The sequence below is a fragment of the Labrus mixtus genome, chromosome 22, assembly GCF_963584025.1.
Source record: "Labrus mixtus chromosome 22, fLabMix1.1, whole genome shotgun sequence".
In the NCBI taxonomy this organism is placed as follows: Eukaryota; Metazoa; Chordata; class Actinopteri; order Labriformes; family Labridae; genus Labrus; species Labrus mixtus.
The window spans coordinates 2,069,407-2,092,124 of NC_083633.1; the positions used below are offsets into that span (position 1 = coordinate 2,069,407).

A 22,718-nucleotide genomic window follows, 5' to 3' on the forward strand; every position below is an offset into this window, starting at 1 on the left:
CAGCGCCTTAGACCACTCGGCCATCCTGACTGAATGATGCTTGCCCTGTCATATATAGATTAGCAGACAATTGTAAGACACAAAATATGTTTACACTTGAGGGATGGCTCAGGGTCATTGTGGCACTTTTCTATCCGTTCCAAAATTGGACCAACAAACATGAATGCTGAGGGGCTGTGAAAACTGGGTGATCAAATGACTTGTGAGAGATTGTCATCTTGGTCTGCTAGCCAACCTTCAACACTGGCATCTTTCCAGCACAGGGGAGTAAAGATGTTAACAAGCTGATTCGATTCAGTTACACACTTAATATGAAACATTCTCAAAGCAAATCAACTGATGGCGCTGTGGCTTAGTTGGTCAAAGTGCCTGTCTAGTAAACAGGAGATCCTGGGTTCAAATCCCAGCAGTTCCTCTTTTCCATTTCCTTATACTTGGTGGCAATGTCCTGAGTACTGACAGCAGCATAACTGCAAATGCAGCTTCGGGCAAAAGGCAATGGAAATACAATGTGGCAACCCACCTCAGGCACTTTGGAAGGCTTGATGCAGAGTTATTTGCAGCAGTTGCCCCAAACTGTACACCTCCAAGGGGCGCTGTGGCTTAGTTGGTGAAAGCGCCTGTCTTGTAAACAGGAGATTCTGGGTTCAACTCCCAGCAGCACCCTCACACATTAACTTGTCTGTAAAAGCTTTAAAATGTTCATACCTGGGAGCAGGACTTTTATTACTTATCCCCTAAAAACACCTTTCCTAGACAGGGTCAAACCACCCAACGCAACCCCTTCCACAGTACGATGAAAAATGATTCGTTGTTACAGGTAGGTAGTCATAGAATTCCACTCAACTGTGGATCAGTCTGATTGGAGGGGACACATTGATTTCATCACAAAAGCTATGGGTTTTTTTACGTATCATGCAAACAACAAGCAAAAACAAATAGCATGTCTCTGTGGCGCAATCGGCCAGCGCGCTCGGCTGTTAACCGAGAGGTTGGTGGTTCGAGCCCACCCAGGGACGAGTAATGGGAACTCCGTTGACTTGTGAGACTTTGTGATTATGGTCTGTTATCCAACTGGAAGCAGTTCTGCTGAAAGCAACACTTGAAGTCGTGTTTAAACCCGTTCCATTGTGTATTGTTTAACACTGGACTTTGAATACAGTGATCCCACTTCACATCCCGATGGGACCTAGTCGCAAGGTACAGAGCGGTGTGGCGTTTCATTGGGCATGGTGTTGTTGCAGTAATGATTGCCCTGTAGCTTCCTTTTTTTCAATACCGAAATCAATGCTTTCAAAACACTTTGGGTTGGCGTTAGTTTTGGAACATTTTTTTTGCAGCTTAACAACTGTCTTAAAAGTACTTCTCACTGAGTGCAATGGGCTTTTAATGATGAGTGCTACAAACTCTTTAGGCAGCAATCTAAGTGTAACAACATTTGTATGGCTTGTGCTGACCAGAAGGTAAAGGGAAAACTTAGGATTGCAGGCTGTTTGAGGAGGATTGGATGACTCCCTGACACCTTAGTTGTTCAAGGGCTTACCCGTGCCTGGAGGATCACAGACCCAATGGCATGCCATGAACACGTAATGCTTCAAAACCAGGTCCCACTGAGAACCACTGCAGAGCTTCCAGAGAGAGCAGTGAAACAATTTCTTACATGGCAGCACCATGTGTGGACATTAAAGTGCAGGGATTTGGAAAGAGATGGCATGAAGAAATACCATTGCCACAGAGGATAGTATGAGAAAGCAACCTTTGCTGGCTGGCTTAAACATGTGGTCAGTTAAAAGAATAAAGCACTGGCCAGTCCAAGAACACTTTGTCAATTGCTTGATCAGAGCAATGCACAGTTGCACAAAGCTATGGTCTACAGGCTGGTCAGAGGCCAGAGATACCCTTGAATGTGTCTGAACATAGAGAATCACTGCTCCAGCTGTACTTCTAGCACTGCATATTCTTGTCCACCTGACATGCAACAACTTGCTAAATAGACATTCCCTGTATCATGGTACAGACAACAGTTGCAAGGAAAAGCACAACTGTGTCAGAAGTGCCTCCAGAGGAGACTGCGACCTGAACGCAGCGCCTTAGACCGCTCGGCCATCCTGACTGAATGATGCTTGCCCTGTCAGATATAGAATAGCAAACAATTGTAAGACACAAAATATGTTTACACTTGAGGGATGGCTCAGGGTCATTGTGGCACTTTTCTATCCGTTCCAAAATTGGACCAACAAACATGAATGCTGAGGGGCTGTGAAAACTGGGTGATCAAATGACTTGTGAGAGATTGTCATCTTGGTCTGCTAGCCAACCTTCAACACTGGCATCTTTCCAGCACAGGGGAGTAAATATGTTAACAAGCTGAGTCGATTCAGTTACACACTTAATATGAAACATTCTCAAAGCAAATCAACTGATGGCGCTGTGGCTTAGTTGGTCAAAGTGCCTGTCTAGTAAACAGGAGATCCTGGGTTCAAATCCCAGCAGTGCCTCTTTTGCATTTCCTTATACTTGGTGGCAATGTCCTGAGTACTGACAGCAGCATAACTGCAAATGCAGCGTCGGGCAAAAGGCAATGGAAATACAATGTGGCAACCCACCTCAGGCACTTTGGAAGGCTTGATGCAGAGTTATTTGCAGCAGTTGCCCCAAACTGTACCCTTCCAAGGGGTGCTGTGGCTTAGTTGGTGAAAGCGTCTGTCTTGTAAACAGCAGATCCTGGGTTCAACTCCCAACAGCACCCTCACACATTAACTTGTCTATAAAAGCTTTAAAATGTTCATACCTGGGAGCAGGACTTTTATTACTTATCCCCTAAAAACACCTTTCCTAGACAGGGTCAAACCACCCAACGCAACCCCTTCCACAGTACGATGAAAAATGATTCGTTGTTACAGGTAGGTAGTCATAGAATTCCACTCAACTGTGGATCAGTCTGATTAGAGGGGACACATTGATTTCATCACAAAAGCTATGGGTTTTTTTTACGTATCATGCAAACAACAAGCAGAAACAAATAGCATGTCTCTGTGGCGCAGTCGGCCAGCGCACTCAGCTGTTAACCGAGAGGTTGGTGGTTCGAGCCCACCCAGGGACGAGTAATGGGAACTCCGTTGACTTGTGAGACTTTGTGATTATGGTCTGTTATCCAACTGGAAGCAGTTCTGCTAAAAGCAACACTTGAAGTTGTGTTTAAACCCATTCCATTGTGTATTGTTTAACACTGGACTTTGAATACAGTGATCCCACTTCACATCCCGATGGGACCTAGTCTCAAGGTACAGAGCGGTGTGGCGTTTCATTGGGCACGGTGTTGTTGCAGTAATGATTGCCCAGTAGCTTACTTTTTTTCAATACCGAAATCAATGCTTTCAAAACACTTTGGGTTGGCGTTAGTTTTGGAACATTTTTTTTGCAGCTTAACAACTGTCTTAAAAGTACTTCTCACTGAGTGCAATGGGCTTTTAATGATGAGTGCTACAAACTCTTTAGGCAGCAATCTAAGTGTAACAACATTTGTATGGCTTGTGCTGACCAGAAGGTAAAGGGAAAACTTAGGATTGCAGGCTGTTTGAGGAGGATTGGATGACTCCCTGACACCTTAGTTGTTCAAGGGCTTACCCGTGCCTGGAGGATCACAGACCCAATGGCATGCCATGAACACGTAATGCTTCAAAACCAGGTCCCACTGAGAACCACTGCAGAGCTTCCAGAGAGAGCAGTGAAACAATTTCTTACATGGCAGCACCATGTGTGGACATTAAAATGCAGGGATTTGGAAAGAGATGGCATGAAGAAATACCATTGCCACAGAGGATAGTATGAGAAAGCAACCTTTGCTGGCTGGCTTAAACATGTGGTCAGTTAAAAGAATAAAGCACTGGCCAGTCCAAGAACACTTTGTCAATTGCTTGATCAGAGCAATGCACAGTTGCACAAAGCTATGGTCTACAGGCTGGTCAGAGGCCAGAGATACCCTTGAATGTGTCTGAACATAGAGAATCACTGCTCCAGCTGTACTTCTAGCACTGCATATTCTTGTCCACCTGACATGCAACAACTTGCTAAATAGACATTCCCTGTATCATGGTACAGACAACAGTTGCAAGGAAAAGCACAACTGTGTCAGAAGTGCCTCCAGAGGAGACTGCGACCTGAACGCAGCGCCTTAGACCGCTCGGCCATCCTGACTGAATGATGCTTGGCCTGTCAGATATAGAATAGCAAACAATTGTAAGACACAAAATATGTTTACACTTGAGGGATGGCTCAGGGTCATTGTGGCACTTTTCTATCCGTTCCAAAATTGGACCAACAAACATGAATGCTGAGGGGCTGTGAAAACTGGGTGATCAAATGACTTGTGAGAGATTGTCATCTTGGTCTGCTAGCCAACCTTCAACACTGGCATCTTTCCAGCACAGGGGAGTAAAGATGTTAACAAGCTGATTCGATTCAGTTACACACTTAATATGAAACATTCTCAAAGCAAATCAACTGATGGCGCTGTGGCTTAGTTGGTCAAAGTGCCTGTCTAGTAAACAGGAGATCCTGGGTTCAAATCCCAGCGGTGCCTCTTTTGCATTTCCTTATACTTGGTGGCAATGTCCTGAGTACTGACAGCAGCATAACTGCAAATGCAGCTTCGGGCAAAAGGCAATGGAAATACAATGTGGCAACCCACCTCAGGCACTTTGGAAGGCTTGATGCAGAGTTATTTGCAGCAGTTGCCCCAAACTGTACACTTCCAAGGGGCGCTGTGGCTTAGTTGGTGAAAGCGCCTGTCTTGTAAACAGGAGATCCTGGGTTCAACTACCAACAGCACCCTCACACATTAACTTGTCTATAAAAGCTTTAAAATGTTCATACCTGGGAGCAGGACTTTTATTACTTATCCCCTAAAAACACCTTTCCTAGACAGGGTCAAACCACCCAACGCAACCCCTTCCACAGTACGATGAAAAATGATTCGTTGTTACAGGTAGGTAGTCATAGAATTCCACTCAACTGTGGATCAGTCTGATTGGAGGGGACACATTGATTTCATCACAAAAGCTATGGGTTTTTTTTACGTATCATGCAAACAACAAGCAGAAACAAATAGCATGTCTCTGTGGCGCAGTCGGCCAGCGCACTCGGCTGTTAACCGAGAGGTTGGTGGTTCGAGCCCACCCAGGGACGAGTAATGGGAACTCTGTTGACTTGTGAGACTTTGTGATTATGGTCTGTTATCCAACTGGAAGCAGTTCTGCTGAAAGCAACACTTGAAGTTGTGTTTAAACCCGTTCCATTGTGTATTGTTTAACACTGGACTTTGAATACAGTGATCCCACTTCACATCCCGATGGGACCTAGTCTCAAGGTACAGAGCGGTGTGGCGTTTCATTGGGCACGGTGTTGTTGCAGTAATGATTGCCCTGTAGCTTCCTTTTTTTCAATACCGAAATCAATGCTTTCAAAACACTTTGGGTTGGCGTTAGTTTTGGAACATTTTTTTTGCAGCTTAACAACTGTCTTAAAAGTACTTCTCACTGAGTGCAATGGGCTTTTAATGATGAGTGCTACAAACTCTTTAGGCAGCAATCTAAGTGTAACAACATTTGTATGGCTTGTGCTGACCAGAAGGTAAAGGGAAAACTTAGGATTGCAGGCTGTTTGAGGAGGATTGGATGACTCCCTGACACCTTAGTTGTTCAAGGGCTTACCCGTGCCTGGAGGATCACAGACCCAATGGCATGCCATGAACACGTAATGCTTCAAAACCAGGTCCCACTGAGAACCACTGCAGAGCTTCCAGAGAGAGCAGTGAAACAATTTCTTACATGGCAGCACCATGTGTGGACATTAAAGTGCAGGGATTTGGAAAGAGATGGCATGAAGAAATACCATTGCCACAGAGGATAGTATGAGAAAGCAACCTTTGCTGGCTGGCTTAAACATGTGGTCAGTTAAAAGAATAAAGCACTGGCCAGTCCAAGAACACTTTGTCAATTGCTTGATCAGAGCAATGCACAGTTGCACAAAGCTATGGTCTACAGGCTGGTCAGAGGCCAGAGATACCCTTGAATGTGTCTGAACATAGAGAATCACTGCTCCAGCTGTACTTCTAGCACTGCATATTCTTGTCCACCTGACATGCAACAACTTGCTAAATAGACATTCCCTGTATCATGGTACAGACAACAGTTGCAAGGAAAAGCACAACTGTGTCAGAAGTGCCTCCAGAGGAGACTGCGACCTGAACGCAGCGCCTTAGACCGCTCGGCCATCCTGACTGAATGATGCTTGCCCTGTCAGATATAGAATAGCAAACAATTGTAAGACACAAAATATGTTTACACTTGAGGGATGGCTCAGGGTCATTGTGGCACTTTTCTATCCGTTCCAAAATTGGACTAACAAACATGAATGCTGAGGGGCTGTGAAAACTGGGTGATCAAATGACTTGTGAGAGATTGTCATCTTGGTCTGCTAGCCAACCTTCAACACTGGCATCTTTCCAGCACAGGGGAGTAAAGATGTTAACAAGCTGAGTCGATTCAGTTACACACTTAATATGAAACATTCTCAAAGCAAATCAACTGATGGCGCTGTGGCTTAGTTGGTCAAAGTGCCTGTCTAGTAAACAGGAGATCCTGGGTTCAAATCCCAGCAGTGCCTCTTTTGCATTTCCTTATACTTGGTGGCAATGTCCTGAGTACTGACAGCAGCATAACTGCAAATGCAGCTTCGGGCAAAAGGCAATGGAAATACAATGTGGCAACCCACCTCAGGCACTTTGGAAGGCTTGTTGCAGAGTTATTTGCAGCAGTTGCCCCAAACTGTACCCTTCCAAGGGGAGCTGTGGCTTAGTTGGTGAAAGCGCCTCTCTTGTAAACAGGAGATCCTGGGTTCAACTCCCAACAGCACCCTCACACATCAACTTGTCCATAAAAGCTTTAAAATGTTCATACCTGGGAGCAGGACTTTCATTACTTATCCCATAAAAACACCTTTCCTAGACAGGGTCAAACCACCCAACGCAACCCCTTCCACAGTACGATGAAAAATGATTCGTTGTTACAGGTAGGTAGTCATAGAATTCCACTCAACTGTGGATCAGTCTGATTGGAGGGGACACATTGATTTCATCACAAAAGCTATGGGTTGTTTTACGTATCATGCAAACAACAAGCAGAAACAAATAGCATGTCTCTGTGGCGCAGTCGGCCAGCGCCCTCGGCTGTTAACCGAGAGGTTGGTGGTTCGAGCCCACCCAGGGACGAGTAATGGGAACTCTGTTGACTTGTGAGACTTTGTGATTATGGTCTGTTATCCAACTGGAAGCAGTTCTGCTAAAAGCAACACTTGAAGTTGTGTTTAAACCTGTTCCATTGTGTATTGTTTAACACTGGACTTTGAATACAGTGATCCCACTTCTCATCCCGATGGGACCTAGTCTCAAGGTACAGAGCGGTGTGGCGTTTCATTGGGCACGGTGTTGTTGCAGTTATGATTGCCCTGTAGCTTCCTTTTTTTCAATACCGAAATCAATGCTTTCAAAACACTTTGGGTTGGCGTTAGTTTTGGAAAAAAAATTTTGCAGCTTAACAACTGTCTTAAAAGTACTTCTCACTGAGTGCAATGGGCTTTTAATGATGAGTGCTACAAACTCTTTAGGCAGCAATCTAAGTGTAACAACATTTGTATGGCTTGTGCTGACCAGAAGGTAAAGGGAAAACTTAGGATTGCAGGCTGTTTGAGGAGGATTGGATGACTCCCTGACACCTTAGTTGTTCAAGGGCTTACCCGTGCCTGGAGGATCACAGACCCAATGGCATGCCATGAACATGTAATGCTTCAAAACCAGGTCCCACTGAGAACCACTGCAGAGCTTCCAGAGAGAGCAGTGAAACAATTTCTTACATGGCAGCACCATGTGTGGACATTAAAGTGCAGGGATTTGGAAAGAGATGGCATGAAGAAATACCATTGCCACAGAGGATAGTATGAGAAAGCAACCTTTGCTGGCTGGCTTAAACATGTGGTCAGTTAAAAGAATAAAGCACTGGCCAGTCCAAGAACACTTTGTCAATTGCTTGATCAGAGCAATGCACAGTTGCACAAAGCTATGGTCTACAGGCTGGTCAGAGGCCAGAGATACCCTTGAATGTGTCTGAACATAGAGAATCACTGCTCCAGCTGTACTTCTAGCACTGCATATTCTTGTCCACCTGACATGCAACAACTTGCTAAATAGACATTCCCTGTATCACGGTACAGACAACAGTTGCAAGGAAAAGCACAACTGTGTCAGAAGTGCCTCCAGAGGAGACTGCGACCTGAACGCAGCGCCTTAGACCGCTCGGCCATCCTGACTGAATGATGCTTGCCCTGTCAGATATAGAATAGCAAACAATTGTAAGACACAAAATATGTTTACACTTGAGGGATGGCTCAGGGTCATTGTGGCACTTTTCTATCCGTTCCAAAATTGGACCAACAAACATGAATGCTGAGGGGCTGTGAAAACTGGGTGATCAAATGACTTGTGAGAGATTGTCATCTTGGTCTGCTAGCCAACCTTCAACACTGGCATCTTTCCAGCACAGGGGAGTAAATATGTTAACAAGCTGAGTCGATTCAGTTACACACTTAATATGAAACATTCTCAAAGCAAATCAACTGATGGCGCTGTGGCTTAGTTGGTCAAAGTGCCTGTCTAGTAAACAGGAGATCCTGGGTTCAAATCCCAGCAGTGCCTCTTTTGCATTTCCTTATACTTGGTGGCAATGTCCTGAGTACTGACAGCAGCATAACTGCAAATGCAGCTTCGGGCAAAAGGCAATGGAAATACAATGTGGCAACCCACCTCAGGCACTTTGGAAGGCTTGATGCAGAGTTATTTGCAGCAGTTGCCCCAAACTGTACCCTTCCAAGGGGCGCTGTGGCTTAGTTGGTGAAAGCGCCTGTCTTGTAAACAGGAGATCCTGGGTTCAACTCCCAACAGCACCTTCACACATTAACTTGTCTATAAAAGCTTTAAAATGTTCATACCTGGGAGCAGGACTTTTATTACTTATCCCCTAAAAACACCTTTCCTAGACAGGGTCAAACCACCCAACGCAACCCCTTCCACAGTACGATGAAAAATGATTCGTTGTTACAGGTAGGTAGTCATAGAATTCCACTCAACTGTGGATCAGTCTGATTGGAGGGGACACATTGATTTCATCACAAAAGCTATGGGTTTTTTTACGTATCATGCAAACAACAAGCAGAAACAAAGAGCATGTCTCTGTGGCGCAATCGGCCAGCGCGCTCGGCTGTTAACCGAGAGGTTGGTGGTTCGAGCCCACCCAGGGACGAGTAATGGGAACTCCGTTGACTTGTGAGACTTTGTGATTATGGTCTGTTATCCAACTGGAAGCAGTTCTGCTAAAAGCAACACTTGAAGTCGTGTTTAAATCCGTTCCATTGTGTATTGTTTAACACTGGACTTTGAATACAGTGATCCCACTTCACATCCCGATGGGACCTAGTCTCAAGGTACAGAGCGGTGTGGCGTTTCATTGGGCACGGTGTTGTTGCAGTAATGATTGCCCTGTAGCTTCCTTTTTTTCAATACCGAAATCAATGCTTTCAAAACACTTTGGGTTGGCGTTAGTTTTGGAACATTTTTTTTGCAGCTTAACAACTGTCTTAAAAGTACTTCTCACTGAGTGCAATGGGCTTTTAATGATGAGTGCTACAAACTCTTTAGGCAGCAATCTAAGTGTAACAACATTTGTATGGCTTGTGCTGACCAGAAGGTAAAGGGAAAACTTAGGATTGCAGGCTGTTTGAGGAGGATTGGATGACTCCCTGACACCTTAGTTGTTCAAGGGCTTACCCGTGCCTGGAGGATCACAGACCCAATGGCATGCCATGAACACGTAATGCTTCAAAACCAGGTCCCACTGAGAACCACTGCAGAGCTTCCAGAGAGAGCAGTGAAACAATTTCTTACATGGCAGCACCATGTGTGGACATTAAAGTGCAGGGATTTGGAAAGAGATGGCATGAAGAAATACCATTGCCACAGAGGATAGTATGAGAAAGCAACCTTTGCTGGCTGGCTTAAACATGTGGTCAGTTAAAAGAATAAAGCACTGGCCAGTCCAAGAACACTTTGTCAATTGCTTGATCAGAGCAATGCACAGTTGCACAAAACTATGGTCTACAGGCTGGTCAGAGGCCAGAGATACCCTTGAATGTGTCTGAACATAGAGAATCACTGCTCCAGCTGTTCTTCTAGCACTGCATATTCTTGTCCACCTGACATGCAACAACTTGCTAAATAGACATTCCCTGTATCATGGTACAGACAACCGTTGCAAGGAAAAGCACAACTGTGTCAGAAGTGCCTCCAGAGGAGACTGCGACCTGAACGCAGCGCCTCAGAACGCTCGGCCATCCTGACTGAATGATGCTTGCCCTGTCAGATATAGAATAGCAAACAATTGTAAGACACAAAATATGTTTACACTTGAGGGATGGCTCAGGGTCATTGTGGCACTTTTCTATCCGTTCCAAAATTGGACTAACAAACATGAATGCTGAGGGGCTGTGAAAACTGGGTGATCAAATGACTTGTGAGAGATTGTCATCTTGGTCTGCTAGCCAACCTTCAACACTGGCATCTTTCCAGCACAGGGGAGTAAAGATGTTAACAAGCTGAGTCGATTCAGTTACACACTTAATATGAAACATTCTCAAAGCAAATCAACTGATGGCGCTGTGGCTTAGTTGGTCAAAGTGCCTGTCTAGTAAACAGGAGATCCTGGGTTCAAATCCCAGCAGTGCCTCTTTTGCATTTCCTTATACTTGGTGGCAATGTCCTGAGTACTGACAGCAGCATAACTGCAAATGCAGCTTCGGGCAAAAGGCAATGGAAATACAATGTGGCAACCCACCTCAGGCACTTTGGAAGGCTTGTTGCAGAGTTATTTGCAGCAGTTGCCCCAAACTGTACCCTTCCAAGGGGAGCTGTGGCTTAGTTGGTGAAAGCGCCTCTCTTGTAAACAGGAGATCCTGGGTTCAACTCCCAACAGCACCCTCACACATCAACTTGTCCATAAAAGCTTTAAAATGTTCATACCTGGGAGCAGGACTTTCATTACTTATCCCATAAAAACACCTTTCCTAGACAGGGTCAAACCACCCAACGCAACCCCTTCCACAGTACGATGAAAAATGATTCGTTGTTACAGGTAGGTAGTCATAGAATTCCACTCAACTGTGGATCAGTCTGATTGGAGGGGACACATTGATTTCATCACAAAAGCTATGGGTTGTTTTACGTATCATGCAAACAACAAGCAGAAACAAATAGCATGTCTCTGTGGCGCAGTCGGCCAGCGCCCTCGGCTGTTAACCGAGAGGTTGGTGGTTCGAGCCCACCCAGGGACGAGTAATGGGAACTCTGTTGACTTGTGAGACTTTGTGATTATGGTCTGTTATCCAACTGGAAGCAGTTCTGCTAAAAGCAACACTTGAAGTTGTGTTTAAACCTGTTCCATTGTGTATTGTTTAACACTGGACTTTGAATACAGTGATCCCACTTCTCATCCCGATGGGACCTAGTCTCAAGGTACAGAGCGGTGTGGCGTTTCATTGGGCACGGTGTTGTTGCAGTTATGATTGCCCTGTAGCTTCCTTTTTTTCAATACCGAAATCAATGCTTTCAAAACACTTTGGGTTGGCGTTAGTTTTGGAAAAAAAATTTTGCAGCTTAACAACTGTCTTAAAAGTACTTCTCACTGAGTGCAATGGGCTTTTAATGATGAGTGCTACAAACTCTTTAGGCAGCAATCTAAGTGTAACAACATTTGTATGGCTTGTGCTGACCAGAAGGTAAAGGGAAAACTTAGGATTGCAGGCTGTTTGAGGAGGATTGGATGACTCCCTGACACCTTAGTTGTTCAAGGGCTTACCCGTGCCTGGAGGATCACAGACCCAATGGCATGCCATGAACATGTAATGCTTCAAAACCAGGTCCCACTGAGAACCACTGCAGAGCTTCCAGAGAGAGCAGTGAAACAATTTCTTACATGGCAGCACCATGTGTGGACATTAAAGTGCAGGGATTTGGAAAGAGATGGCATGAAGAAATACCATTGCCACAGAGGATAGTATGAGAAAGCAACCTTTGCTGGCTGGCTTAAACATGTGGTCAGTTAAAAGAATAAAGCACTGGCCAGTCCAAGAACACTTTGTCAATTGCTTGATCAGAGCAATGCACAGTTGCACAAAGCTATGGTCTACAGGCTGGTCAGAGGCCAGAGATACCCTTGAATGTGTCTGAACATAGAGAATCACTGCTCCAGCTGTACTTCTAGCACTGCATATTCTTGTCCACCTGACATGCAACAACTTGCTAAATAGACATTCCCTGTATCACGGTACAGACAACAGTTGCAAGGAAAAGCACAACTGTGTCAGAAGTGCCTCCAGAGGAGACTGCGACCTGAACGCAGCGCCTTAGACCGCTCGGCCATCCTGACTGAATGATGCTTGCCCTGTCAGATATAGAATAGCAAACAATTGTAAGACACAAAATATGTTTACACTTGAGGGATGGCTCAGGGTCATTGTGGCACTTTTCTATCCGTTCCAAAATTGGACCAACAAACATGAATGCTGAGGGGCTGTGAAAACTGGGTGATCAAATGACTTGTGAGAGATTGTCATCTTGGTCTGCTAGCCAACCTTCAACACTGGCATCTTTCCAGCACAGGGGAGTAAATATGTTAACAAGCTGAGTCGATTCAGTTACACACTTAATATGAAACATTCTCAAAGCAAATCAACTGATGGCGCTGTGGCTTAGTTGGTCAAAGTGCCTGTCTAGTAAACAGGAGATCCTGGGTTCAAATCCCAGCAGTGCCTCTTTTGCATTTCCTTATACTTGGTGGCAATGTCCTGAGTACTGACAGCAGCATAACTGCAAATGCAGCTTCGGGCAAAAGGCAATGGAAATACAATGTGGCAACCCACCTCAGGCACTTTGGAAGGCTTGATGCAGAGTTATTTGCAGCAGTTGCCCCAAACTGTACCCTTCCAAGGGGCGCTGTGGCTTAGTTGGTGAAAGCGCCTGTCTTGTAAACAGGAGATCCTGGGTTCAACTCCCAACAGCACCTTCACACATTAACTTGTCTATAAAAGCTTTAAAATGTTCATACCTGGGAGCAGGACTTTTATTACTTATCCCCTAAAAACACCTTTCCTAGACAGGGTCAAACCACCCAACGCAACCCCTTCCACAGTACGATGAAAAATGATTCGTTGTTACAGGTAGGTAGTCATAGAATTCCACTCAACTGTGGATCAGTCTGATTGGAGGGGACACATTGATTTCATCACAAAAGCTATGGGTTTTTTTACGTATCATGCAAACAACAAGCAGAAACAAAGAGCATGTCTCTGTGGCGCAATCGGCCAGCGCGCTCGGCTGTTAACCGAGAGGTTGGTGGTTCGAGCCCACCCAGGGACGAGTAATGGGAACTCCGTTGACTTGTGAGACTTTGTGATTATGGTCTGTTATCCAACTGGAAGCAGTTCTGCTAAAAGCAACACTTGAAGTCGTGTTTAAATCCGTTCCATTGTGTATTGTTTAACACTGGACTTTGAATACAGTGATCCCACTTCACATCCCGATGGGACCTAGTCTCAAGGTACAGAGCGGTGTGGCGTTTCATTGGGCACGGTGTTGTTGCAGTAATGATTGCCCTGTAGCTTCCTTTTTTTCAATACCGAAATCAATGCTTTCAAAACACTTTGGGTTGGCGTTAGTTTTGGAACATTTTTTTTGCAGCTTAACAACTGTCTTAAAAGTACTTCTCACTGAGTGCAATGGGCTTTTAATGATGAGTGCTACAAACTCTTTAGGCAGCAATCTAAGTGTAACAACATTTGTATGGCTTGTGCTGACCAGAAGGTAAAGGGAAAACTTAGGATTGCAGGCTGTTTGAGGAGGATTGGATGACTCCCTGACACCTTAGTTGTTCAAGGGCTTACCCGTGCCTGGAGGATCACAGACCCAATGGCATGCCATGAACACGTAATGCTTCAAAACCAGGTCCCACTGAGAACCACTGCAGAGCTTCCAGAGAGAGCAGTGAAACAATTTCTTACATGGCAGCACCATGTGTGGACATTAAAGTGCAGGGATTTGGAAAGAGATGGCATGAAGAAATACCATTGCCACAGAGGATAGTATGAGAAAGCAACCTTTGCTGGCTGGCTTAAACATGTGGTCAGTTAAAAGAATAAAGCACTGGCCAGTCCAAGAACACTTTGTCAATTGCTTGATCAGAGCAATGCACAGTTGCACAAAACTATGGTCTACAGGCTGGTCAGAGGCCAGAGATACCCTTGAATGTGTCTGAACATAGAGAATCACTGCTCCAGCTGTTCTTCTAGCACTGCATATTCTTGTCCACCTGACATGCAACAACTTGCTAAATAGACATTCCCTGTATCATGGTACAGACAACCGTTGCAAGGAAAAGCACAACTGTGTCAGAAGTGCCTCCAGAGGAGACTGCGACCTGAACGCAGCGCCTTAGACCGCTCGGCCATCCTGACTGAATGATGCTTGGCCTGTCAGATATAGAATAGCAAACAATTGTAAGACACAAAATATGTTTACACTTGAGGGATGGCTCAGGGTCATTGTGGCACTTTTCTATCCGTTCCAAAATTGGACTAACAAACATGAATGCTGAGGGGCTGTGAAAACTGGGTGATCAAATGACTTGTGAGAGATTGTCATCTTGGTCTGCTAGCCAACCTTCAACACTGGCATCTTTCCAGCACAGGGGAGTAAAGATGTTAACAAGCTGATTCGATTCAGTTACACACTTAATATGAAACATTCTCAAAGCAAATCAACTGATGGTGCTGTGGCTTAGTTGGTCAAAGTGCCTGTCTAGTAAACAGGAGATCCTGGGTTCAAATCCCAGCAGTGCCTCTTTTGCATTTCCTTATACTTGGTGGCAATGTCCTGAGTACTGACAGCAGCATAACTGCAAATGCAGCTTCGGGCAAAAGGCAATGGAAATACAATGTGGCAACCCACCTCAGGCACTTTGGAAGGCTTGATGCAGAGTTATTTGCAGCAGTTGCCCCAAACTGTACCCTTCCAAGGGGTGCTGTGGCTTAGTTGGTGAAAGCGTCTGTCTTGTAAACAGAAGATCCTGGGTTCAACTCCCAACAGCACCCTCACACATTAACTTGTCTATAAAAGCTTTAAAATGTTCATACCTGGGAGCAGGACTTTTATTACTTATCCCCTAAAAACACCTTTCCTAGACAGGGTCAAACCACCCAACGCAACCCCTTCCACAGTACGATGAAAAATGATTCGTGGTTACAGGTAGGTAGTCATAGAATTCCACTCAACTGTGGATCAGTCTGATTGGAGGGGACACATTGATTTCATCACAAAAGCTATGGGTTTTTTTACGTATCATGCAAACAACAAGCAGAAACAAATAGCATGTCTCTGTGGCGCAGTCGGCCAGCGCCCTCGGCTGTTAACCGAGAGGTTGGTGGTTCGAGCCCACCCAGGGACGAGTAATGGGAACTCCGTTGACTTGTGAGACTTTGTGATTATGGTCTGTTATCCAACTGGAAGCAGTTCTGCTAAAAGCAACACTTGAAGTTGTGTTTAAACCCGTTCCATTGTGTATTGTTTAACACTGGACTTTGAATACAGTGATCCCACTTCTCATCCCGATGGGACCTAGTCTCAAGGTACAGAGCGGTGTGGCGTTTCATTGGGCATGGTGTTGTTGCAGTAATGATTGCCCTGTAGCTTCCTTTTTTCAATACCGAAATCAATGCTTTCAAAACACTTTGGGTTGGCGTTAGTTTTGGAACATTTTTTTTGCAGCTTAACAACTGTCTTAAAAGTACTTCTCACTGAGTGCAATGGGCTTTTAATGATGAGTGCTACAAACTCTTTAGGCAGCAATCTAAGTGTAACAACATTTGTATGGCTTGTGCTGACCAGAAGGTAAAGGGAAAACTTAGGATTGCAGGCTGTTTGAGGAGGATTGGATGACTCCCTGACACCTTAGTTGTTCAAGGGCTTACCCGTGCCTGGAGGATCACAGACCCAATGGCATGCCATGAACATGTAATGCTTCAAAACCAGGTCCCACTGAGAACCACTGCAGAGCTTCCAGAGAGAGCAGTGAAACAATTTCTTACATGGCAGCACCATGTGTGGACATTAAAGTGCAGGGATTTGGAAAGAGATGGCATGAAGAAATACCATTGCCACAGAGGATAGTATGAGAAAGCAACCTTTGCTGGCTGGCTTAAACATGTGGTCAGTTAAAAGAATAAAGCACTGGCCAGTCCAAGAACACTTTGTCAATTGCTTGATCAGAGCAATGCACAGTTGCACAAAACTATGGTCTACAGGCTGGTCAGAGGCCAGAGATACCCTTGAATGTGTCTGAACATAGAGAATCACTGCTCCAGCTGTTCTTCTAGCACTGCATATTCTTGTCCACCTGACATGCAACAACTTGCTAAATAGACATTCCCTGTATCATGGTACAGACAACCGTTGCAAGGAAAAGCACAACTGTGTCAGAAGTGCCTCCAGAGGAGACTGCGACCTGAACGCAGCGCCTTAGACCGCTCGGCCATCCTGACTGAATGATGCTTGGCCTGTCAGATATAGAATAGCAAACAATTGTAAGACACAAAATATGTTTACACTTGAGGGATGGCTCAGGGTCATTGTGGCACTTTTCTATCCGTTCCAAAATTGGACTAGCAAACATGAATGCTGAGGGGCTGTGAAAACTGGGTGATCAAATGACTTGTGAGAGATTGTCATCTTGGTCTGCTAGCCAACCTTCAACACTGGCATCTTTCCAGCACAGGGGAGTAAAGATGTTAACAAGCTGATTCGATTCAGTTACACACTTAATATGAAACATTCTCAAAGGAAATCAACTGATGGCGCTGTGGCTTAGTTGGTCAAAGTGCCTGTCTAGTAAACAGGAGATCCTGGGTTCAAATCCCAGCAGTGCCTCTTTTGCATTTCCTTATACTTGGTGGCAATGTCCTGAGTACTGACAGCAGCATAACTGCAAATGCAGCTTCGGGCAAAAGGCAATGGAAATACAATGTGGCAACCCACCTCAGGCACTTTGGAAGGCTTGATGCAGAGTTATTTGCAGCAGTTGCCCCAAACTGTACCCTTCCAAGGGGTGCTGTGGCTTAGTTGGTGAAAGCGTCTGTCTTGTAAACAGAAGATCCTGGGTTCAACTCCCAACAGCACCCTCACACATTAACTTGTCTATAAAAGCTTTAAAATGTTCATACCTGGGAGCAGGACTTTTATTACTTATCCCCTAAAAACACCTTTCCTAGACAGGGTCAAACCACCCAACGCAACCCCTTCCACAGTACGATGAAAAATGATTCGTTGTTACAGGTAGGTAGTCATAGAATTCCACTCAACTGTGGATCAGTCTGATTGGAGGGGACACATTGATTTCATCACAAAAGCTATGGGTTTTTTTACGTATCATGCAAACAACAAGCAGAAACAAATAGCATGTCTCTGTGGCGCAGTCGGCCAGCGCCCTCGGCTGTTAACCGAGAGGTTGGTGGTTCGAGCCCACCCAGGGACGAGTAATGGGAACTCCGTTGACTTGTGAGACTTTGTGATTATGGTCTGTTATCCAACTGGAAGCAGTTCTGCTAAAAGCAACACTTGAAGTTGTGTTTAAACCCGTTCCATTGTGTATTGTTTAACACTGGACTTTGAATACAGTGATCCCACTTCTCATCCCGATGGGACCTAGTGTCAAGGTACAGAGCGGTGTGGCGTTTCATTGGGCATGGTGTTGTTGCAGTAATGATTGCCCTGTAGCTTCCTTTTTTCAATACCGAAATCAATGCTTTCAAAACACTTTGGGTTGGCGTTAGTTTTGGAACATTTTTTTTGCAGCTTAACAACTGTCTTAAAAGTACTTCTCACTGAGTGCAATGGGCTTTTAATGATGAGTGCTACAAACTCTTTAGGCAGCAATCTAAGTGTAACAACATTTGTATGGCTTGTGCTGACCAGAAGGTAAAGGGAAAACTTAGGATTGCAGGCTGTTTGAGGAGGATTGGATGACTCCCTGACACCTTAGTTGTTCAAGGGCTTACCCGTGCCTGGAGGATCACAGACCCAATGGCATGCCATGAACATGTAATGCTTCAAAACCAGGTCCCACTGAGAACCACTGCAGAGCTTCCAGAGAGAGCAGTGAAACAATTTCTTACATGGCAGCACCATGTGTGGACATTAAAGTGCAGGGATTTGGAAAGAGATGGCATGAAGAAATACCATTGCCACAGAGGATAGTATGAGAAAGCAACCTTTGCTGGCTGGCTTAAACATGTGGTCAGTTAAAAGAATAAAGCACTGGCCAGTCCAAGAACACTTTGTCAATTGCTTGATCAGAGCAATGCACAGTTGCACAAAGCTATGGTCTACAGGCTGGTCAGAGGCCAGAGATACCCTTGAATGTGTCTGAACATAGAGAATCACTGCTCCAGCTGTACTTCTAGCACTGCATATTCTTGTCCACCTGACATGCAACAACTTGCTAAATAGACATTCCCTGTATCATGGTACAGACAACAGTTGCAAGGAAAAGCACAACTGTGTCAGAAGTGCCTCCAGAGGAGACTGCGACCTGAACGCAGCGCCTTAGACCGCTCGGCCATCCTGACTGAATGATGCTTGGCCTGTCAGATATAGAATAGCAAACAATTGTAAGACACAAAATATGTTTACACTTGAGGGATGGCTCAGGGTCATTGTGGCACTTTTCTATCCGTTCCAAAATTGGACTAACAAACATGAATGCTGAGGGGCTGTGAAAACTGGGTGATCAAATGACTTGTGAGAGATTGTCATCTTGGTCTGCTAGCCAACCTTCAACACTGGCATCTTTCCAGCACAGGGGAGTAAAGATGTTAACAAGCTGATTCGATTCAGTTACACACTTAATATGAAACATTCTCAAAGGAAATCAACTGATGGCGCTGTGGCTTAGTTGGTCAAAGTGCCTGTCTAGTAAACAGGAGATCCTGGGTTCAAATCCCAGCAGTGCCTCTTTTGCATTTCCTTATACTTGGTGGCAATGTCCTGAGTACTGACAGCAGCATAACTGCAAATGCAGCTTCGGGCAAAAGGCAATGGAAATACAATGTGGCAACCCACCTCAGGCACTTTGGAAGGCTTGATGCAGAGTTATTTGCAGCAGTTGCCCCAAACTGTACCCTTCCAAGGGGCGCTGTGGCTTAGTTGGTGAAAGCGCCTCTCTTGTAAACAGGAGATCCTGGGTTCAACTCCCAACAGCACCCTCACACATTAACTTGTCTATAAAAGCTTTAAAATGTTCATACCTGGGAGCAGGACTTTTATTACTTATCCCCTAAAAACACCTTTCCTAGACAGGGTCAAACCACCCAACGCAACCCCTTCCACAGTACGATGAAAAATGATTCGTTGTTACAGGTAGGTAGTCATAGAATTCCACTCAACTGTGGATCAGTCTGATTGGAGGGGACACATTGATTTCATCACAAAAGCTATGGGTTTTTTTACGTATCATGCAAACAACAAGCAGAAACAAAGAGCATGTCTCTGTGGCGCAATCGGCCAGCGCGCTCGGCTGTTAACCGAGAGGTTGGTGGTTCGAGCCCACCCAGGGACGAGTAATGGGAACTCTGTTGACTTGTGAGACTTTGTGATTATGGTCTGTTATCCAACTGGAAGCAGTTCTGCTGAAAGCAACACTTGAAGTCGTGTTTAAACCCATTCCATTGTGTATTGTTTAACACTGGACTTTGAATACAGTGATCCCACTTCACATCCCGATGGGACCTAGTCTCAAGGTACAGAGCGGTGTGGCGTTTCATTGGGCACGGTGTTGTTGCAGTAATGATTGCCCTGTAGCTTCCTTTTTTTCAATACCGAAATCAATGCTTTCAAAACACTTTGGGTTGGCGTTAGTTTTGGAACATTTTTTTTGCAGCTTAACAACTGTCTTAAAAGTACTTCTCACTGAGTGCAATGGGCTTTTAATGATGAGTGCTACAAACTCTTTAGGCAGCAATCTAAGTGTAACAACATTTGTATGGCTTGTGCTGACCAGAAGGTAAAGGGAAAACTTAGGATTGCAGGCTGTTTGAGGAGGATTGGATGACTCCCTGACACCTTAGTTGTTCAAGGGCTTACCCGTGCCTGGAGGATCACAGACCCAATGGCATGCCATGAACACGTAATGCTTCAAAACCAGGTCCCACTGAGAACCACTGCAGAGCTTCCAGAGAGAGCAGTGAAACAATTTCTTACATGGCAGCACCATGTGTGGACATTAAAATGCAGGGATTTGGAAAGAGATGGCATGAAGAAATACCATTGCCACAGAGGATAGTATGAGAAAGCAACCTTTGCTGGCTGGCTTAAACATGTGGTCAGTTAAAAGAATAAAGCACTGGCCAGTCCAAGAACACTTTGTCAATTGCTTGATCAGAGCAATGCACAGTTGCACAAAGCTATGGTCTACAGGCTGGTCAGAGGCCAGAGATACCCTTGAATGTGTCTGAACATAGAGAATCACTGCTCCAGCTGTACTTCTAGCACTGCATATTCTTGTCCACCTGACATGCAACAACTTGCTAAATAGACATTCCCTGTATCATGGTACAGACAACAGTTGCAAGGAAAAGCACAACTGTGTCAGAAGTGCCTCCAGAGGAGACTGCGACCTGAACGCAGCGCCTTAGACCGCTCGGCCATCCTGACTGAATGATGCTTGGCCTGTCAGATATAGAATAGCAAACAATTGTAAGACACAAAATATGTTTACACTTGAGGGATGGCTCAGGGTCATTGTGGCACTTTTCTATCCGTTCCAAAATTGGACCAACAAACATGAATGCTGAGGGGCTGTGAAAACTGGGTGATCAAATGACTTGTGAGAGATTGTCATCTTGGTCTGCTAGCCAACCTTCAACACTGGCATCTTTCCAGCACAGGGGAGTAAAGATGTTAACAAGCTGATTCGATTCAGTTACACACTTAATATGAAACATTCTCAAAGCAAATCAACTGATGGCGCTGTGGCTTAGTTGGTCAAAGTGCCTGTCTAGTAAACAGGAGATCCTGGGTTCAAATCCCAGCAGTGCCTCTTTTGCATTTCCTTATACTTGGTGGCAATGTCCTGAGTACTGACAGCAGCATAACTGCAAATGCAGCTTCGGGCAAAAGGCAATGGAAATACAATGTGGCAACCCACCTCAGGCACTTTGGAAGGCTTGATGCAGAGTTATTTGCAGCAGTTGCCCCAAACTGTACCCTTCCAAGGGGTGCTGTGGCTTAGTTGGTGAAAGTGTCTGTCTTGTAAACAGCAGATCCTGGGTTCAACTCCCAACAGCACCCTCACACATTAACTTGTCTATAAAAGCTTTAAAATGTTCATACCTGGGAGCAGGACTTTTATTACTTATCCCCTAAAAACACCTTTCCTAGACAGGGTCAAACCACCCAACGCAACCCCTTCCACAGTACGATGAAAAATGATTCGTTGTTACAGGTAGGTAGTCATAGAATTCCACTCAACTGTGGATCAGTCTGATTGGAGGGGACACATTGATTTCATCACAAAAGCTATGGGTTTTTTTTACGTATCATGCAAACAACAAGCAGAAACAAATTCTCTGTGGCGCAGTCGGCCAGCGCACTCGGCTGTTAACCGAGAGGTTGGTGGTTCGAGCCCACCCAGGGACGAGTAATGGGAACTCCGTTGACTTGTGAGACTTTGTGATTATGGTCTGTTATCCAACTGGAAGCAGTTCTGCTGAAAGCAACACTTGAAGTCGTGTTTAAACCCGTTCCATTGTGTATTGTTTAACACTGGACTTTGAATACAGTGATCCCACTTCACATCCCGATGGGACCTAGTCTCAAGGTACAGAGCGGTGTGGCGTTTCATTGGGCACGGTGTTGTTGCAGTAATGATTGCCCTGTAGCTTCCTTTTTTTCAATACCGAAATCAATGCTTTCAAAACACTTTGGGTTGGCGTTAGTTTTGGAACATTTTTTTTGCAGCTTAACAACTGTCTTAAAAGTACTTCTCACTGAGTGCAATGGGCTTTTAATGATGAGTGCTACAAACTCTTTAGGCAGCAATCTAAGTGTAACAACATTTGTATGGCTTGTGCTGACCAGAAGGTAAAGGGAAAATTTAGGATTGCAGGCTGTTTGAGGAGGATTGGATGACTCCCTGACACCTTAGTTGTTCAAGGGCTTACCCGTGCCTGGAGGATCACAGACCCAATGGCATGCCATGAACATGTAATGCTTCAAAACCAGGTCCCACTGAGAACCACTGCAGAGCTTCCAGAGAGAGCAGTGAAACAATTTCTTACATGGCAGCACCATGTGTGGACATTAAAGTGCAGGGATTTGGAAAGAGATGGCATGAAGAAATACCATTGCCACAGAGGATAGTATGAGAAAGCAACCTTTGCTGGCTGGCTTAAACATGTGGTCAGTTAAAAGAATAAAGCACTGGCCAGTCCAAGAACACTTTGTCAATTGCTTGATCAGAGCAATGCACAGTTGCACAAAGCTATGGTCTACAGGCTGGTCAGAGGCCAGA

At 45.0% G+C, this 22,718-nt stretch overlaps 29 non-coding genes across 29 annotated transcripts; all 29 read left to right on the plus strand.

Annotated features, from left to right (window-relative positions):
* Positions 1-341: 341 nt before the first annotated feature.
* trnat-agu (transfer RNA threonine (anticodon AGU)) lies at positions 342-415 on the plus strand. The gene has a single exon. It is a non-coding gene; the product is annotated as a tRNA-Thr (tRNA).
* A 177-nt stretch (positions 416-592) lies between these two features.
* trnat-ugu (transfer RNA threonine (anticodon UGU)) lies at positions 593-666 on the plus strand. The gene has a single exon. It is a non-coding gene; the product is annotated as a tRNA-Thr (tRNA).
* A 279-nt stretch (positions 667-945) lies between these two features.
* On the plus strand, positions 946-1,019 carry trnan-guu (transfer RNA asparagine (anticodon GUU)). Its single transcript has one exon. It is a non-coding gene; the product is annotated as a tRNA-Asn (tRNA).
* A 1,405-nt stretch (positions 1,020-2,424) lies between these two features.
* trnat-agu (transfer RNA threonine (anticodon AGU)) lies at positions 2,425-2,498 on the plus strand. Its single transcript has one exon. It is a non-coding gene; the product is annotated as a tRNA-Thr (tRNA).
* A 177-nt stretch (positions 2,499-2,675) lies between these two features.
* On the plus strand, positions 2,676-2,749 carry trnat-ugu (transfer RNA threonine (anticodon UGU)). Its single transcript has one exon. It is a non-coding gene; the product is annotated as a tRNA-Thr (tRNA).
* A 280-nt stretch (positions 2,750-3,029) lies between these two features.
* trnan-guu (transfer RNA asparagine (anticodon GUU)) lies at positions 3,030-3,103 on the plus strand. The gene has a single exon. It is a non-coding gene; the product is annotated as a tRNA-Asn (tRNA).
* A 1,405-nt stretch (positions 3,104-4,508) lies between these two features.
* trnat-agu (transfer RNA threonine (anticodon AGU)) lies at positions 4,509-4,582 on the plus strand. The gene has a single exon. It is a non-coding gene; the product is annotated as a tRNA-Thr (tRNA).
* A 531-nt stretch (positions 4,583-5,113) lies between these two features.
* trnan-guu (transfer RNA asparagine (anticodon GUU)) lies at positions 5,114-5,187 on the plus strand. Its single transcript has one exon. It is a non-coding gene; the product is annotated as a tRNA-Asn (tRNA).
* A 1,405-nt stretch (positions 5,188-6,592) lies between these two features.
* Positions 6,593-6,666, plus strand: trnat-agu (transfer RNA threonine (anticodon AGU)). The gene has a single exon. It is a non-coding gene; the product is annotated as a tRNA-Thr (tRNA).
* A 530-nt stretch (positions 6,667-7,196) lies between these two features.
* On the plus strand, positions 7,197-7,270 carry trnan-guu (transfer RNA asparagine (anticodon GUU)). The gene has a single exon. It is a non-coding gene; the product is annotated as a tRNA-Asn (tRNA).
* Positions 7,271-8,675: 1,405 nt separating this feature from the next.
* Positions 8,676-8,749, plus strand: trnat-agu (transfer RNA threonine (anticodon AGU)). The gene has a single exon. It is a non-coding gene; the product is annotated as a tRNA-Thr (tRNA).
* A 177-nt stretch (positions 8,750-8,926) lies between these two features.
* Positions 8,927-9,000, plus strand: trnat-ugu (transfer RNA threonine (anticodon UGU)). The gene has a single exon. It is a non-coding gene; the product is annotated as a tRNA-Thr (tRNA).
* Positions 9,001-9,279: 279 nt separating this feature from the next.
* On the plus strand, positions 9,280-9,353 carry trnan-guu (transfer RNA asparagine (anticodon GUU)). Its single transcript has one exon. It is a non-coding gene; the product is annotated as a tRNA-Asn (tRNA).
* A 1,405-nt stretch (positions 9,354-10,758) lies between these two features.
* On the plus strand, positions 10,759-10,832 carry trnat-agu (transfer RNA threonine (anticodon AGU)). The gene has a single exon. It is a non-coding gene; the product is annotated as a tRNA-Thr (tRNA).
* Positions 10,833-11,362: 530 nt separating this feature from the next.
* Positions 11,363-11,436, plus strand: trnan-guu (transfer RNA asparagine (anticodon GUU)). Its single transcript has one exon. It is a non-coding gene; the product is annotated as a tRNA-Asn (tRNA).
* A 1,405-nt stretch (positions 11,437-12,841) lies between these two features.
* On the plus strand, positions 12,842-12,915 carry trnat-agu (transfer RNA threonine (anticodon AGU)). The gene has a single exon. It is a non-coding gene; the product is annotated as a tRNA-Thr (tRNA).
* A 177-nt stretch (positions 12,916-13,092) lies between these two features.
* On the plus strand, positions 13,093-13,166 carry trnat-ugu (transfer RNA threonine (anticodon UGU)). The gene has a single exon. It is a non-coding gene; the product is annotated as a tRNA-Thr (tRNA).
* A 279-nt stretch (positions 13,167-13,445) lies between these two features.
* trnan-guu (transfer RNA asparagine (anticodon GUU)) lies at positions 13,446-13,519 on the plus strand. The gene has a single exon. It is a non-coding gene; the product is annotated as a tRNA-Asn (tRNA).
* A 1,405-nt stretch (positions 13,520-14,924) lies between these two features.
* On the plus strand, positions 14,925-14,998 carry trnat-agu (transfer RNA threonine (anticodon AGU)). Its single transcript has one exon. It is a non-coding gene; the product is annotated as a tRNA-Thr (tRNA).
* A 177-nt stretch (positions 14,999-15,175) lies between these two features.
* trnat-ugu (transfer RNA threonine (anticodon UGU)) lies at positions 15,176-15,249 on the plus strand. Its single transcript has one exon. It is a non-coding gene; the product is annotated as a tRNA-Thr (tRNA).
* Positions 15,250-15,528: 279 nt separating this feature from the next.
* On the plus strand, positions 15,529-15,602 carry trnan-guu (transfer RNA asparagine (anticodon GUU)). The gene has a single exon. It is a non-coding gene; the product is annotated as a tRNA-Asn (tRNA).
* Positions 15,603-17,006: 1,404 nt separating this feature from the next.
* On the plus strand, positions 17,007-17,080 carry trnat-agu (transfer RNA threonine (anticodon AGU)). Its single transcript has one exon. It is a non-coding gene; the product is annotated as a tRNA-Thr (tRNA).
* Positions 17,081-17,257: 177 nt separating this feature from the next.
* On the plus strand, positions 17,258-17,331 carry trnat-ugu (transfer RNA threonine (anticodon UGU)). The gene has a single exon. It is a non-coding gene; the product is annotated as a tRNA-Thr (tRNA).
* Positions 17,332-17,610: 279 nt separating this feature from the next.
* Positions 17,611-17,684, plus strand: trnan-guu (transfer RNA asparagine (anticodon GUU)). Its single transcript has one exon. It is a non-coding gene; the product is annotated as a tRNA-Asn (tRNA).
* A 1,404-nt stretch (positions 17,685-19,088) lies between these two features.
* On the plus strand, positions 19,089-19,162 carry trnat-agu (transfer RNA threonine (anticodon AGU)). The gene has a single exon. It is a non-coding gene; the product is annotated as a tRNA-Thr (tRNA).
* A 530-nt stretch (positions 19,163-19,692) lies between these two features.
* Positions 19,693-19,766, plus strand: trnan-guu (transfer RNA asparagine (anticodon GUU)). The gene has a single exon. It is a non-coding gene; the product is annotated as a tRNA-Asn (tRNA).
* Positions 19,767-21,171: 1,405 nt separating this feature from the next.
* trnat-agu (transfer RNA threonine (anticodon AGU)) lies at positions 21,172-21,245 on the plus strand. The gene has a single exon. It is a non-coding gene; the product is annotated as a tRNA-Thr (tRNA).
* A 177-nt stretch (positions 21,246-21,422) lies between these two features.
* Positions 21,423-21,496, plus strand: trnat-ugu (transfer RNA threonine (anticodon UGU)). The gene has a single exon. It is a non-coding gene; the product is annotated as a tRNA-Thr (tRNA).
* A 274-nt stretch (positions 21,497-21,770) lies between these two features.
* trnan-guu (transfer RNA asparagine (anticodon GUU)) lies at positions 21,771-21,844 on the plus strand. Its single transcript has one exon. It is a non-coding gene; the product is annotated as a tRNA-Asn (tRNA).
* The last annotated feature ends 874 nt before the right edge of the window (positions 21,845-22,718 follow it).